The sequence below is a fragment of the Ochotona curzoniae genome, unplaced genomic scaffold (assembly GCF_017591425.1).
Source record: "Ochotona curzoniae isolate NIBS_2020 unplaced genomic scaffold, NIBS_Ocur_1.0 contig_2688, whole genome shotgun sequence".
NCBI lineage: Eukaryota > Metazoa > Chordata > Mammalia > Lagomorpha > Ochotonidae > Ochotona > Ochotona curzoniae.
Genome location: NW_024465553.1, coordinates 13,691,445 through 13,706,942, shown reverse-complemented (window position 1 = coordinate 13,706,942; position 15,498 = coordinate 13,691,445). Strand labels below are relative to the sequence as shown.

The 15,498-nt window shown below is 41.3% G+C and overlaps 1 protein-coding gene across 11 annotated transcripts in view; it reads left to right on the top strand.

The window, feature by feature from the left end:
- The window catches only part of NRXN3 (neurexin 3), a 1,255,286-nt gene that overhangs the window by 1,162,200 nt on the left and 77,588 nt on the right, over positions 1–15,498 (top strand). The window lies entirely within an intron of this gene.

Below are 15,498 nucleotides of genomic sequence, written 5' to 3'. Positions count from 1 at the left end.
AGAATTTAGTCAAAATCTTGAAGTGACGAATCAAGCAAGCAGAGAAAAAATAAGAATACTGTGATGTGGCACCGGAGTGAAGAGGGAGAGTGGGATAGGGGAGTAAGGCCCACTTCCCTGTGTCCATTCCCAAGCCTTCTGGGATCGCCTCACGCATTGTAGCTATAGTTGCTGCAGAACTGCCTTCGGAGATCAGAGGAGAACTAGCTGCCTAGGTCTTTCAGATCCTTTCAGCCATGTTTCTTAACAAAATCTATTTGTTTCTACAAAGAAGCACAAGCTAAATATATGAGCTAAGAAGTTTACAACTCCTGAGGGAACTTGAGGTTGACACATGTCTGACAGGTTCATTTTGTAAAACAAGACAGGGCCCAAATGACAAGAGGGTTTGGACGACAGTTTGTCTTTGGTATTTTGGATGAGCAGAATGGGTATTTTAGACACACAGAACCATTACAGGAGATTTTTTTTATGGAAACCCACAGCTGGTGTGATTTGTCCTTTTGCCTAAATCAAATAAGTGCCTTTGTTGGGGCGTTAGCTCCCACTTCTGCTGATTTGGACTGAGAGTGGTGTGTAGCTGCAGAGGCCTGGCGGGTTAGACGTGCAGATGATTCTGCTCTCATCTGCTGACTAGCTGAATGACAATGGGAAAAAACCATCCGTATTACTGTTGTACTGGGCTGGGCCATATTGAAGTCTAAATTTCTGCGTTGATTCCGCCCATTGACTTGTCTGTTCCTTCAAAGAGACTACAGGAAAAAATGGCGTACCCCAAACCTAGTGTGTGACCCTTGAATGAGATGTTGAAGTAAACAACGTGAGCTGACTTAGGTTTTAACTGAAGGTCCAGATTGCCTTAAAAACAGCATCCATCTGATATTTATTTATGTCCATTTTGCTACTGGATCTGAATATTTAGATAGTTGTACTTCCTGTATTTACAGAGACTCTAGAAAGGGAGGAATGACAGTGTAGTGATGTGCTAACATGTCAGTACACGTTTTGCACGTGGATTCCAGGAAGCATTCTTGTGGAGCAGGAAGCTGATATGATACAAAACTCTACCTATAAGCACTTAAAGAAATTGTCAGGCGGTCCCCACAGTGACAAATCTGAGATCCAAGAGCTTATGATAGTGGAGCTCATATATATAGATTGGAAAACATTTGTATCTTTAAAGAAAAAATGCTTGTACTATTTTTTATGTATCCTACCCCAATCTCACACACACACACACACACACACACACACACACACACACACACACACACACACACCTTGTTTTACTTTGAGATAATATAAAGAGCAAGAGTTAATTGCCCAGTCCTGACAAATACTCTGGTGATTCCTGAATCTGCAAAATGTATTCCATAAAAGCATGGCTACCACGAGCTTGGTGCTTCCTGGAACCGTGAATGAAGCCGAGAGCTTTCTATGCATCATATGATCAGTTTCCCACTGGGCAGATGAAGAAGACAGGATGTAAGTTCGACATGCGCTCAATATCAAGGGGGAAATGCTTCTTGTTCAGCTCCTTGTTGAGAGACTCCTTAGGCTCTTTTAGTGTGAGGAGATGCCAAAAAATGGAGAGAAAATGGGTATCATGGAAACACTATGTGTGAATTTCAAAATGTAGTGCAACTAAATAAACAAACCTTCTATTCAGTTTCCACAAACCATGTGAAGTACCCTCCTATTTTCTTCAGTTTTCACAGAAAGGAGAAGTCATGTAGTTTTTGGCCTATTTCCTTATTTCTTTATTTATTCTCAGAAAGTTAAACATTATTTGCATAAGGCACTTAGCATAATGCCTAGGAAATTGTATGTATTCAGCGAATGTCCCAGACATTTTTGCCACTGATATCATTTATCTAAATGCATAACACTAAAAAAAAATAACCTGTTTATCTTACTGTCTTCCTAGATATTTGTTGTCTAAATTTTATCAGATTCCCTTAGCATTTGATGATTTCTGCTATGAGTCAAATGGAAATACAATAAAGTCTACATAAATTTCCCAATCAGTTGGCTTCTGGCAAATTACACTTTGATGAGATCAAATGTATATGAATAGTTTTAGAGGAACCACGGGCAGTTGCTGTGTAGAGAATTCTTGCTGACTAATCAAGCTGAGGATAAGCAAAAGGTTAGTTCCTCAAACAAATATATTTTTAAAAATTCTATCCAGTGGGGAGTTGTGGCTGAGGTCACTTCAACATTTTCTCCGAAAGCAAATGACAGTGACTGCAGCCCTAGGCCAGCAGGGAGAGCTCACGGGGCAGACGCAGAAGGAACATGGTGGAGCACAGCTCCTTAGATGGCTTCAGCTGTAAGGAGACATGCCAGCTAATGTGATGGCTGAGGCTAAGGAGGTGTGTGGACTGACTTCTCTGATTTCTCTGTATTAGCTTTACTTCATCTGTAAATAACCCCCCATTCCAAAAACAAAACAAAACAAAAATTTAAAAAGCACCAAAGAGGCCCCATTATGCCAATATTACTTGTTCTCTTTGGCCTGGAGGGGAGGCTTCTACAAAAAGAAATTCTGGATTTTTTCAGGAACATAAATGAAACGCTAGCTTATAAACTCGTCAACTCCCAAACTAAGGCTAGCATCCTATTGCTCTGGGTGACAGGAGCGGCCCTTCTCACAGTTGTGCAAATCAGACACTGAAAGTATCCAGGCTCCCCAGCGCTTGGTGGAACTGGGGCCTGTATCCGCTCTAACTGCTACCTTTGACTGAGACATGGCACCTTCTCCTTGAAGCCTCACATATCCCAACCCTTGCTTCAGGGTAGAACACTACAGCCATCCACGGCCTGCCGGACATGTTTCTTAGGAAATTGCAGCCATATATAAATACAAAAAATAGGCTTGTTTTAAAAAGTAAAGCAGAAGGCCCAATGCCATAGCCTAGCAGCTAAAGTCCTTGACTTCTACCCTCTGGGATCCCTAATGGGGGCTGGTTCTTATCCTGGTGGCCCCACTTCTCATGCAGCCCCTTGCTTGTGGCCTAGGAAAGTGGTTGAGGATGGGCCACAGGCCTTGGGACCCTGCATCTGTGTGGGAGATCCAGAAGAGGCTCTGGGCTCCTGGCTTTGGATCAGCACAGCTCCAACCATTGCAGCCACTTGAGGAGTGAATCAATGGGCAGAAGATAATCCTCTTGTTTCTCCCCCTCTCTGTACATCTGCTTTCCAATAAAAATGAATCTTAAAAAAAGTAAAACAGAGCTTTGTTTGGTTAAAAATTGATTGCATTCATTTGGGTGGCTTGCAGAACCCCTGAATCCTCCTTCCAGTTTGGAGAGAGGCCTACCGTAGGCAGAGGCAGCATTTTTAACCGAGGACCTAGCTCGTAGTCCTGGATGACGGGGCCAGTCTGATCTCAGCTGTGAAAATCCTCTCCCTCCATGAAGCAGCTCCCTTTCCCCAACTCTTGCTTTCCCTCATGAGGAGAAGGTCAGTGGCACCCACTGCGTGCAGGGCAACCCTTTACACGAGTACTGGGTGCCTTTGAAAGGCAAAGCACAAGGGAAGCTTTGAAGGCCAGAGGAGACACTTTGATCTTTGCAGACACCTGCCGAAGCATTGGTTCTCAGTGAAGTCTAATCGGTTTCAAAGTTATCTCCCATGCTGATATGAGTGTGATAACACGGAGCAGAGAGCTGCCATAATGATTTCCTTTCAGTGGATCGCCTCGCCATTTATCTTTGCACACTGTCAGAGAAGGATCGGGTTGGGAGTTAGCAGTGGCATGGAATAATTCATCTTTCACAAGAGAAGTTAAGTTCCTCATTTGTCCCCAGAGAAATTAACATTGCATTGACAGGAAAATGAGATGATACAATGAAAAAAAAAAGGAATATGGCATTTATACATCCAGGTACCTGCACATGGCGTTGATCTCTTACTTAGATGCTTGGTAGAACCTCTCCTGTGTGTCAGGCAACTGAAAACCGATGGGTCCTACACTGATACCATCATAGTGCTTTGATGGTCACATCTTATTTAAAATGGTTGTCACCTTCATAAAATGTACAAGATTGTGTGTTAGGATGACACTTGTAGGAGAGCTGATTTTATCAAGCAATTGTAATAGAATGAAGGTTCAATTTCTCCACCAAACAGCTCTACCTCCTTTCATCCAAGGCAAGTGGCTTATTAATCGCATTTGTGGATTTTATAGGTGACAATCCAGATGTGAATGGCCCAGAGCTGTTGGTTCTATCTGCAGCTCACATTGTGTGTTTCTCATCTCTGGATGCATGTCTACCCTGTTTTCAAGTTAGTTGGAAGGGGAAAAAATTTTGGAGCATGACTAACCATGCATACGAGTAGGCCCCTGGTTATTTTCTATAAGGCCATACCTTGCTACAAAACAAGAGGTGCAAGGGAATGCAATGACCCGATTAACAGCCATGTATGTCTGGCTTAAATTAGATAGGGTTTTCTGTTTCTACAAGGAAAAGCAGATGTGTAGGGACAACTGCATTCTTTGCACAGAGATGTTCAGGGAATCCCTTATACTCTTTGTATTTCCAGCACCTCTTCTCTTAATTGAGGACATTAAAGGACGTATATTCTGTCACTTAACATTTTGACATCAAAATAGTAGCTTAAAGTTCCTTCTTCCACTCTGGCTTCTGGAAGTCGGTAGGCCTAGCAATAGGCTCTGTAGTGGGAGTCCTGCTTGAGTGCCTGTTGTTTTAGTTGGAAATATCGGGTACTGAACCTCATGTATGAGATTCAAGTGAAAGCTTGGCATCTCTCTAAGAAGCCATATACAGAAGCATCAAATGTATGCTCCTCCTTTGGGTCTGACTTAAGGCGAAGGATGGCAAGATGCATGTGGATAAAGAGCAGGTTGGAAAGCCAGGATGGTGGGCAGCCAGGGAAGTGGTGCTGCTGTAGGGAGCTCAACAGCATCGTGTTTCCATAAAGGAAGGAGGGATACTGGATGGGTAGAAGAGAAGGTCAAGAGAACCATACAGGAGGGGACTTCAAGAGTTGGTGGACAAATTGAATTGCAAGATAAGTTTACATTGCTGCTAAAAAAAAAAATCAAAATTCATACACTGTTTTTTCTTCACAGCACACACTTTGCATGAACTTTGTTAAGACTCTTGCATGTATAGATTTCAAATATTTTTATAACCAATATCAACTTTTAATTGCATTTTACCACAAATTTGGGGGGTAGTTTAGTAGATTTAGTCTAAGTAAAAAAGCTGGATTAGATCATTATGTAATCCGATAGGAAGTAGCTTGTCTTGAATTTTTTCATGGAGGTGATGGTGCGTTGGGCCATCTCCTGTAAATCCGGCCCACAGCTTCCCAGGGGGTGCTGTGGCAGGAGTGGTGGCCCACACCAGGTTGTGCAAAATTAATCTTAGAGATCAGTGATCCCAGAGCCCACTCGGCAAGCTCTAAGGCAAATCTTAGACCTGCACCATACAGGCTTCTTGAGCGCCTCATTTTCTGTACCATAAATTGGAAAATACAGGTTCTTGATAGGAGCCGCTAATTAGAACTGGAGTTAACCACTGGTCATTATAGAGATTGAAGAAAATTGTCAAGACACATGGGTAAATCAGATTTGGTGCCTCTATTTTACCTATAAAGTGAATTGTGGAAAGAGCTTCATTAGGATAATTAAGATGCATGTTGTGAGTGCCGTTTTTTTTTTATCTCTGAATCTTGTATTGGTAATTTGTGACTGAAAAATGAGTTACTATGAAAAATGAGTTACAGGTCTTAACTATTTAATCCCAGAAATGTGCTTATAAATGAGCTAGTTACAAATGAGAACCTAAGTTTTGAATTAAGAAAGATATACAGAGGAAGCTTACCTCGGAGTCTTTAGAAGATGATCATCTCCCAATGACCCAAATCCTAGCTTTGTCAACTCTAACGATGCACTATTCGGCTTCAAGCAAATAGCTCAGACAACTGGGGATTCCTTGTCTGTGTCCTGAGTGTCAGTAGGGAGAGGGGCAGTATAACAGGGCCTGAGCACCCCCTCTGTCATGCAGGTCTGGTGTTTCCTTTGGAAAAATGACTCAAATACATTGACTGAAACATCCCTGCTGTGGGAAGGGGGGGGGTGTGTGTGGGTGTGTGTGTGTGTGTGTGTGTGTGTGTGTGTGCGCGCGCGCGCGCGCCTGCCCTAGGAGTGTGGTTTCTGTGGTTGAAGGAGCGAACACTGTGTGTTTTCTGAGATCTTCTGGCAGTTGTGCTAGCTGCATCAGATGAACAGAACAAGCCGCAGTCCTTGCTCTGCTCCTGCCCGGTTGGCTGCTTTCAACACTTCCCACATTACCACAATGCTCAAGTGCCTGTTAGGGCTGACGGAGACACCTCATACATTGTTAAACAGCCCGAGCTCAGGTTTAAAGGACTGCCTTTATTCTGAGCTGTGATTTTTACTTGTGTTTCAGTTATTCCCTCAGATTTTTTATTTAAGAGATTTCACAAAAGCATCATGTGAAATGGTAAATAATAAAACATTCTTTAAGCACATATCCCATCGAGGACTGATCATTATATTTTTCTAAAGTAACATTCTAGTTGTTTTTTTTTTTGCTTTCTGCTGGTGAGTTCTTCCTCCTTGTCAAAGATTATTGTAAATAGAAAGCCACCATTTAAACACAAGCGGAAATTGAGGAAATACCTCAGTAAATGTCCCTGCCTTTGAAAATTCTATATTTTCCAAATGACCTGCTTCTCCCTTCCTTGGCCTCCTACTTCTCCATATTTGGGGCTGGGGTGGTTGTTTTAGCTTTTCTTATTTTATTCATGCAAGCTGTAGTTATAAAACATCTGTCCCGAGAGTAGTCTATAATATTGTCATTGTTTTTGGAGGTAGTGGGTATAAAGCCTTTCCTGCTCCGTCCTTCATCCCCGTCCACTCTAGCTGTGGATGTCAAAGTATGAAGCATGGGAAGGGGTCGTGCTTGTGCTGTGTGCGTGCCTGTCCCCCCTCGTCTCTATCTCTGCCTGGAGTACAGAGTATTCTGGACCACTGGGTTTTTTTGCTGGGACTCCGGGGAGCTCTGGGAACGGCTTGCTCTGTAGCTTCTCCACATTCACCAGAGGGATGTACTCAGTGTCCCATGCTCAGAAATTCACCCCAATCTTAATAACTGTTTTAACTATGGAAGGGTCATAAACAGGAAGAAAGGAAGGAATGAGAAAATTAGAGAAAGCTGCTTGCCCACTCCCCAGATGTCTGCAGCTTTTGAAGCTAAGCAAGGTCAAAACCAAGAGCCCGTGCCTGTGAAAGGAGGCCACGCTCTTCTGCTGCTTTGCCAGGTGCTTAGCAGGGAGCTGTGTAAGAGACAGAGCCACCTGAACTGAGCCAGCGCTCTGATGTGTGATTCCAGCATCGCACGAGGCAGCCTGACTGGCTGTGCTGTAACATTGGCCTCTCGTTACACTCTTAGTATTTATCCAAGTTCTACCTAGTGACGTAACTATTTTAAGAGAACATTGTAGATCCTTGAGTATGTTGTTGAGGGGAGTTCTGAAAATGGGTGAAGTGACATGGGGGTTTCCTGGGAAGAGTCCCCTCTAAGGCCTAGACTGTGCCCTTTGGGTTCTTGTTTCATCCATTTGTGGGCCAAGTCTCCTCTTGACTCTCACCCTGTTTTAGTAAAGGATAAGCTAAGGGGCATGTGGGAATTTAATTCACCTAAGGTAACAGAATGTAAAACTTGCCTAGATTCAAAGCTGGGTCTCTTGTGAGTTTTCATTCATGATGGTACCATAATAGCAACTGCAAGTGTTAATAACACTATAAAGCTGGGACTATTGAATATACCTTTGCATTTATTAATTCACTTAATTCTCACAATACTCCTGGGAATAGGAGTCTTTTGTCTCCATCCTATGTGTGAAGAAATGGAGGAATAAAACCTTTAAGATTTCTTTTTACTTCTTTTTATTTGTCAAGCTTTGGACGTAAGATTGAAACCCATCTATTCTATTTACTACATTCAATGGAAAAGGCCAGAGGAGTATGAATATTTAAGAACTGAAAGACAATGCTCAAATAAATATTTTGATATTTTTAATATCCAAGAGATAAGCTGTTAAGAAGAGCATCACATATCAGGGTCTTGACCTTGGATAAAAACACATCTTTCTCATGGGTTCCACTATAATGACCGAACTGCACAATTTGAAGTGATAAATAATTAAATGTAGATGTCTCTTGCGGCAGCAGCAGCAAAAAGTAGAGGTGGGGGATGCAGGAAAGATAAAAGTGACAGACTTGGTACTTATAACAGCAAGGGTAATAAATTTTTAAAATGTGCTTTAAATACCAGCATTGCATTAATTGTAAAAATTGCACACTAAAAAATAAAATCTGGCTGCCATTTAACAGACAGCAATACAAAAATCTTACAGTGGTCAAATGAAATATGCATAACTAGATTCACAATTTGGTTTTCTTAAGGAGCAACATTTAGTCATCATTAAACTCTTTGGAAAATTGATTTTAATAATGTTCTTTGGTTATCATGGGTGTCGTATTTTCCTTCAGGCAAAGATGAGAAAATGTGCAGCTAACGCCTTCACCGTGTGCAGTGAGGAAGTTGGTCTTTTTCTGTGCAGGATTGCCACAGTTCTTTATCACTAAATGTGAGTGCAGGTGCAAAAACTGGCAGCTTCTCCAACTATATGAAATTGCCAAACTTTCAGATTTATATTTTGACACAATGAATTGGTCATGTATCCTTATTTCCCTGTGTGATTTTCAGTAAGAACATGTTCCTTCCTTCTGGAATCCAAGGACATTTCTTTGCCTGCTTGCTGTGATGATGTACCCGTAGTTGGTCCCAGTACTGATGCTATTCATGAAAACTATAAATGTGACCCCAAGCAGCTTCAACACACTCATTTCCTACATCATTTATTTAATATTCATTTTGTTGAAGTCACTAAAGGTACTAAGTATTTTAGCATGTCTCTTTCATTAGAGATGGTTAAAAAAAATTTAACAGACTATCTAACTAACAGACTATCCTTTTGTCAACCTTGTACTTCTCCAGGCAGACTTATTTTTACTCTCCCTCACTTGTCAAGCCTACGAGCACACCGCTCAGTATTCTTTTGAATTTATTGTTGTTCTTTTCTGTTTTTGACAAGAGGGGGTTTAATTCTGTGTGCACTGTGGAATTCTGTTTTAAGTTGTAGGTTTTTAGTTGAGGGACCAAGGCAGAACGTAGGGTGTGTCAGTGTGGGAATGCTGGATGACTGAAATGCCGTGACATTTACAATCCAGATGTCATGGCACACTTGGAGACAAGACAGCTTGGTTGAAAATGAGATGGCAGATGTCCAAGAAGTCTCACGTGATACGCACTTTTTTTGTGTTTGACTTGGGACCCTAGCTCTGAAAGATAACCTAGAAATCATATACAATAAAAACGTCTCACAGTTTTTGTATTACAAAATTATTGTGTTATTCATGTTTTTCCCCTCATTCATCTGTTTAACATATCAAGTACAATGAAGTAACTCATAGACTATAAACTCTATATAGGTATATATGACACCTAGTAGTATAAGTTTTTTTTTTTTAACAGACAATAGATTATGTAGCTGGACATGTGATTTAAAGTAATAGTTTGCTGTTCTGTAATCTTCGTGACTGACTTGGGTATCTTTTAAAACTTTGGTTTCAGGCTTGTAAAAAATACACACAGAACCCCTCAAGGTTCAAACATATTTTAAAGATTTATTTTTATTATTTTTTTATTGGAAAGGCGGATATACAGAGAGGAGAGACAGAGAGGAAGATCTTCCGTCCGATGATTCACTCCCCAAGTGAGCGCAACGGCCGATACTATGCCGTTCTGAAGCCAGGAGCCTCTTCCGGGTCTCCCATGCGGGTGCAGGTTCCCAAAGCTTTGGGCCATCCTCGACTGCTTTCCCGGGCCACATGCAGGGAGCTGGAAGGGAAGCAGGGCTGCTGGGCTAGAACTGGTGCCCATATGGGATCCCGGGCATGCAAGGCGAGGACCTTAACCACTTGCGCCATATTTTAAACCCCTGGCCAAATAAAGACTTCAAATGCTAAAGACAGAGGTCTATTGGTAAGTGTCTAGAAACATATTGCTGATGTCTGTACAGAGCTTACATATAACAGCACCTGTGTCCATAGGCGGGAGAAAAGATGTTACTTCATAAGTTTAAAAGAGCCAATATAACCTTTACAATGAATCAGTATTTTGACTCAAAAACAAAGACTGGATTAAAAGAAAGTTTAGACAACCTTCTTACCTGTTTAATGAACACGAAGTGTCCAGTTGCTGAAAATAGCCAAGTCACAGTTTATTTAGTTTTTATATATGAGTTTTGCACCTGCATGCATGATTTCTTTTTAGTTAAAGCTGAGTGATGAATCCAAACACTACTCTTCAGTAATCTGATATTCCAGGGTTCACACAGTCCAGAGATGGGCCTCTTGATTTTGTGGGTTGGTTCTCAGTAAAACCTAACTTAATCTCTAAGGTCTTCCTTACCCATGCAGCAGGCAAGTAACAGCAATTTAAAATGCATCTTATTAGTCGAGTCTAATCTTAAATGTTAAATCAATGTGACTAATTTCCTGTCCAGAATTTTCTAGTCCAGAATATTCTGTTGTAGAATTTTGTGTAGATTGGTGGCCCTTCGAAGCTACAGTACAGAAGAACTACTAGCATCACGTAAGAAATGTGAAATGATGCTGATTCAGTTGTACAACTTAGCTAATTGATATGTCAAAAATCCACAAAGAATCTAACATACACTGCTACTAACTTTTTAACTTTTGTTACCAAAAAAAAAAAAAACTATTGAAAAACACTCTAGAAGCAGTGGACATTATGTACACGTGGATGAGTCAGTGATGTTTATAATTAACAGTATGCATTGGGTAAGTGTGTGGATCTGGGGCCAAACTTGGCTGGTTCTGCTGAGACCTTAGTTGGGTATTTTTGTGGGTTTCCTCATCTGTGATATGGAAAAGGTGGTATCTACCCTATTGGTTGTATTGTGTTTGCTGTTTTACTAATCAAGAGATAAATTTATATCATGTATTAATCAAAATTGTGCTGCACATAGTACAGATGGTGAATTATTAAAGGTTCAAAATGGAAAAATAAAGGGTGAGATGTTCCATGCAGTTCCTTTGCCAAGACATCCAAATACTCCCTCTCCATCCATTTGGTCATTTTGCCCCAATAAACAGTATATTTATTACCACCTTCTGACAGTCCGATGAAGAGTTGCTTGCCTCCTGCCCAGTGCTGAATTATAGATGATACAATCAGAGCCAAGTATTTCCCTGTTTTTCCCACATGTGCCTAATAACCACAGCCGAGCTCGATGAAGCAGTGCTTCTGGCAGGTTTACTCGTCTATTTATTTTCCTTTCACTCTGTATTCTGACGGTAACACCTGGGCTTGATATTCTCCTCCTTTCCTCCCACTTTCTCTTGTCTGGGTGTTCTTGTCAAATTATGAATAGCCAAGGGTGAGCCTAGTTTTTGGGGGCAAGAAAGCAGGAACCTGTCCACTCCGTAGATAGCTTGCAGATGGAAGAGTTTGCTAACATGATTGTGGCAGTGTGAAAGGAAAGCAGACACAGTCAAGGGGATGGGCCACAGACACTGCAGCGACATCTCAACTTCATGTTGGGAAGAAGCTGATTTCTTAAATACACATATATTGAGGATTTAAGGAAAAGTCTGTGCAGTAAATCTGTAGAGTTGCATCAAACTAATTGACCCGTTTGAAACGTTTCTGAAAGTTCTCATTTCATCCAGTCCATGTCAGAAGCTTGCACATTCTGAGACCTGAGAAGTTACTGTTTTTCCGGCATGGCTAGTAGAGCGTGTCAGGTGTGTGCTCTGAACTGCAGTGTGTGGATGTGGCCAGCGATGCACCCATGGAACCGCCTCAGCATCTACCCTTCATGCAGGCGATCTTTGCTCCACAGGTCAGGGCAGATAACAAATCCCAACATTCATCTCCCCACTCTCCCCTGCTTCCAAACTTTCAAATAATTTCCTTACCTAAAACAATCATGTGCCTTTTAATGTCACTAACTTCACCTTCTATCCCCAATGTCTGTGGCCTTGGGTTAGTTGATCTCAATCTGGAAAGCCAAAGGGTACCACCTGTATTTTAATTTCCCACTTAAATCTCTTACAGTACCAAATTGGTTTCTTCTCTGTAAATCTGAGTGCATTCCCTAGTAGTTCTACGTTCTATGAGGTTACATCATATTTATCTCAGAATTAAAACTATCTCTTCTTCATGTCAGAGGTCTAACAAAACAATTTACTAATTGTGGTTTGGGGAGGTATCAGTTGTCTGAGAGTCTGTGTTTGCTCATGACCTGAGACTGCCAGGAATAATTTACTTGCAGATTAACATGATGGCTCAAGTGCCATGCTTTTCCGTTTTTACCTGACCAGCCTCAAAAGGCTACTTGTACTAGAATTGACCCGCATCCTAGAATGGATAGATCAGGAACTCAGAAGTTTAAAAGAGATAGAAAAACGTTAGAACCTTCTGTTCTGGTTAGTACTCAAGAGTTAGTTGGGGCAGAGGGTTAGGACTCAAGCCAGGTAAAGGAGTGCCCAGAGTGGGCACATTACCCTACATCATTAACCAGCCAATCATTTCAGCTTTCTTTGACACATGATAGGTAAACAAGAAGGCAATAAATGCTCACTGATTAGCAGTGTTTCTAGTCACTAATGCTCTCTGCTGTGGAAGTAGCTCTCACTTTACTTGGCTTTTTAGTTGAATCTCTTTCTGCCCTTGTACTGTTTGTGAGGTTATAATGTTTTCAAGAAATCGACTTCAAGACACTCTATAATGTGCCTTGTAAATTTAGCTGAAACCATATCCATTTCATGAAGGTCACAAGAGTAAGTTAAGGTGAGAGCTGGGAGTGGAACCCAATGATCTTGATTGTCTTGCCCACTAAGGAACAGCTTTCTCTCCCTACGCCTTTTCCTCTTTGTCTTGTTGGGATGGGTTATAATATTTCATGCCAACTTGTCTTATTGATTGAGTCACATGTGTCTCATTCTGCAAAGTCAGGGTCCTTAATGACTTCCTTGGAGCCATGAGGACTCTTGCTCAATCCCAGTCTGTGACTTTGACTTTTTTTTTCTATTTCTAATAATAACAGTTTCTCAAAGTAAGATATTAGGATGGCCAGAAATTCCCTTTGTTGGGATCCTAAATTGCCCTCTTTTGGAGAATAAGACCTGAATGTACACCCATCTTACTGGAAGACTGATGTGAACCCCTCTGAATAGAGTCTTAGCTTCATACTATAAGATTCACACTCAGTTGCTTAAGTCTGTTATATCCGATAAGGTATGAAATGATTATTTATTCTTAATTTTTGTTTGTTTTACCTTATACTATAACCTAGATCTCTCATGGTACAATTCTCTGCTTTCTGTTTGATCTTCAGTGACTCATAAATGGGCCTGTCTGCTTGTTTCTGTCTTGTTCTAGAAATACCTCTACATCCTTTTGGAAAACAAGGTTTTAGAATTTTTTAAAAGTTTCTGTTTGCAAGGAAAATTCACCACCCTTTTTACCATCTAAGTTCTTTTTCTTCTCTACAGTTCTTGGTTTTTCAGCAAAGCCCATATGGTTTTGAAAATACAAACTTAGTTCACACTTAGCCACGGCTTTGCACACATATTTGTATGGTCCTGCACATCCTTCCTTCAAAGTGGCACTGGTTCCTGAGGAAAGATAGCAAAGCAGTTTTTCAGTGGGAGTCCCTGTTTCATGACAGCAAGGAGCTAGCTGCTTGAGTAAATCTACCATGAAGCCTTTCTTGGAAAGGCAATTAACCACTCCCTGTTTCATTTTCTCTTATGCTAATTCTGCATTTAAGTTTTAATTAAAACATTTCCTATTTGTGCAATTTTCTTTCCTTAACTGTCACTTCCCCACCTGAAAATTGGTGATTTTCATTTACTCCCTGGCTTCTGTCTTTGAAATGCTTCTTATGTCTTTATTTTGGTCATTCTTTTTTTTTTTTAAAGATTTATTTTTATTATTTTTTCATTGGAAAGGCGGATATACAGAGAGGAGAGACAGAGAGGAAGATCTTCCGTCCGATGATTCACTCCCCAAGTGAGCGCAACGGGCCGATACTATGCCAGTCCGAAGCCAGGAGCCTCTTCCGGGTCTCCCACGCGGGTGCAGGTTCCCAAAGCTTTGGGCTGTCCTCGACTGCTTTCCCAGGCCACAGGCAGGGAGCTGGAAGGGAAGTGGGGCTGCTGGGATTAGAACCGGCGCCCATATGGGATCCCGGGCGTGCAAGGCGAGGACCTTTAACCACTTGCGCCACCGCGCCGGGCCCTGGTCATTCTTTTATAACAACTAGAATAGTCCACTTAAAATCATCATACCTAGATTTCAGCTTGAAACACAAAAGTAAAAAGATATGCAGGGTAAAGAGTCCAGAGCTTATATTGTAGAATGAAGGATTCAGAAGCAAGTTCATGAGTTTTTGGAAAATAACCCTAACTTCGGAGAAGCATGATTTTCTCAAAACATAGATGCATCTAGTTCTGTCTCAATTTCAAGTATACTCATATACATTCTTATGTTATTGTCACTCTGGAATTTTTCCATTATCTGAAAACCTTATCCTTAAGTAATTTATGAAAAATGTAGTCCTTTTCTATTGTTAATGAGAATGGTAATTTTATGTGGAGAGTCTTTCCTCCATGTGAACCATCTGAATGACACAAATATCAAACCTTTAAATGTGATCATCAACTTTCACTTGCCTTTTGACCATTGAATACGTGTTTGAAAATTGTGCTCTCCAGGGTTCCTTCCCTTTTCACAACAGCACATTCCAGGGAACTAAGTCTCAGTATTCTGTCCATAGGTGGCTCTCTGACCAAGTTCATTGTGTCCTTTTGTGAATTCAGTCACTTGAGGAAGTCTCCATTGGGACTGGTGATGTGGCATAGGATGTGAAAATACCTGCTGTGATGCTGATATCACACATAGGCAGCAGTTCATGTCCTGGCTCCCTGCTAATGGCCTTGGAAAATCAGAAGACAGCCTAAGTGTTTGGGCCCCGCTTGTCATATAGCAGAGCCAAATGAAGTTCCTGGCTCTTGGTTTCAGCCTGGCTTAGCCCAGGCTGTTGTGATGTGTTGAAAAGTGAACCAGCAGATGGAAGATCTTTCATTTCCCTCTCTGTCTCCCTCTCTTCCTCCCTTTCTCTCTGCCACTCTTTCTCCCTCACTCCCTTCCTCCCTCCGTTTTCCTTCCTTCCCCTTTTCCTCTCTCTACCCTTTCCCATCTCTGTCTGTCTGTCTTCTACCCCATCCTTCTCTGTAAATGTTTCAAAATTTTTTTTTTACAAAAGTACCCATTGTTAATGTACTCCTAGTTATTGTCTGATCCCTTTGGCATTGGCTTGTTTAAAAAAAAAGTTGGAAGTAGC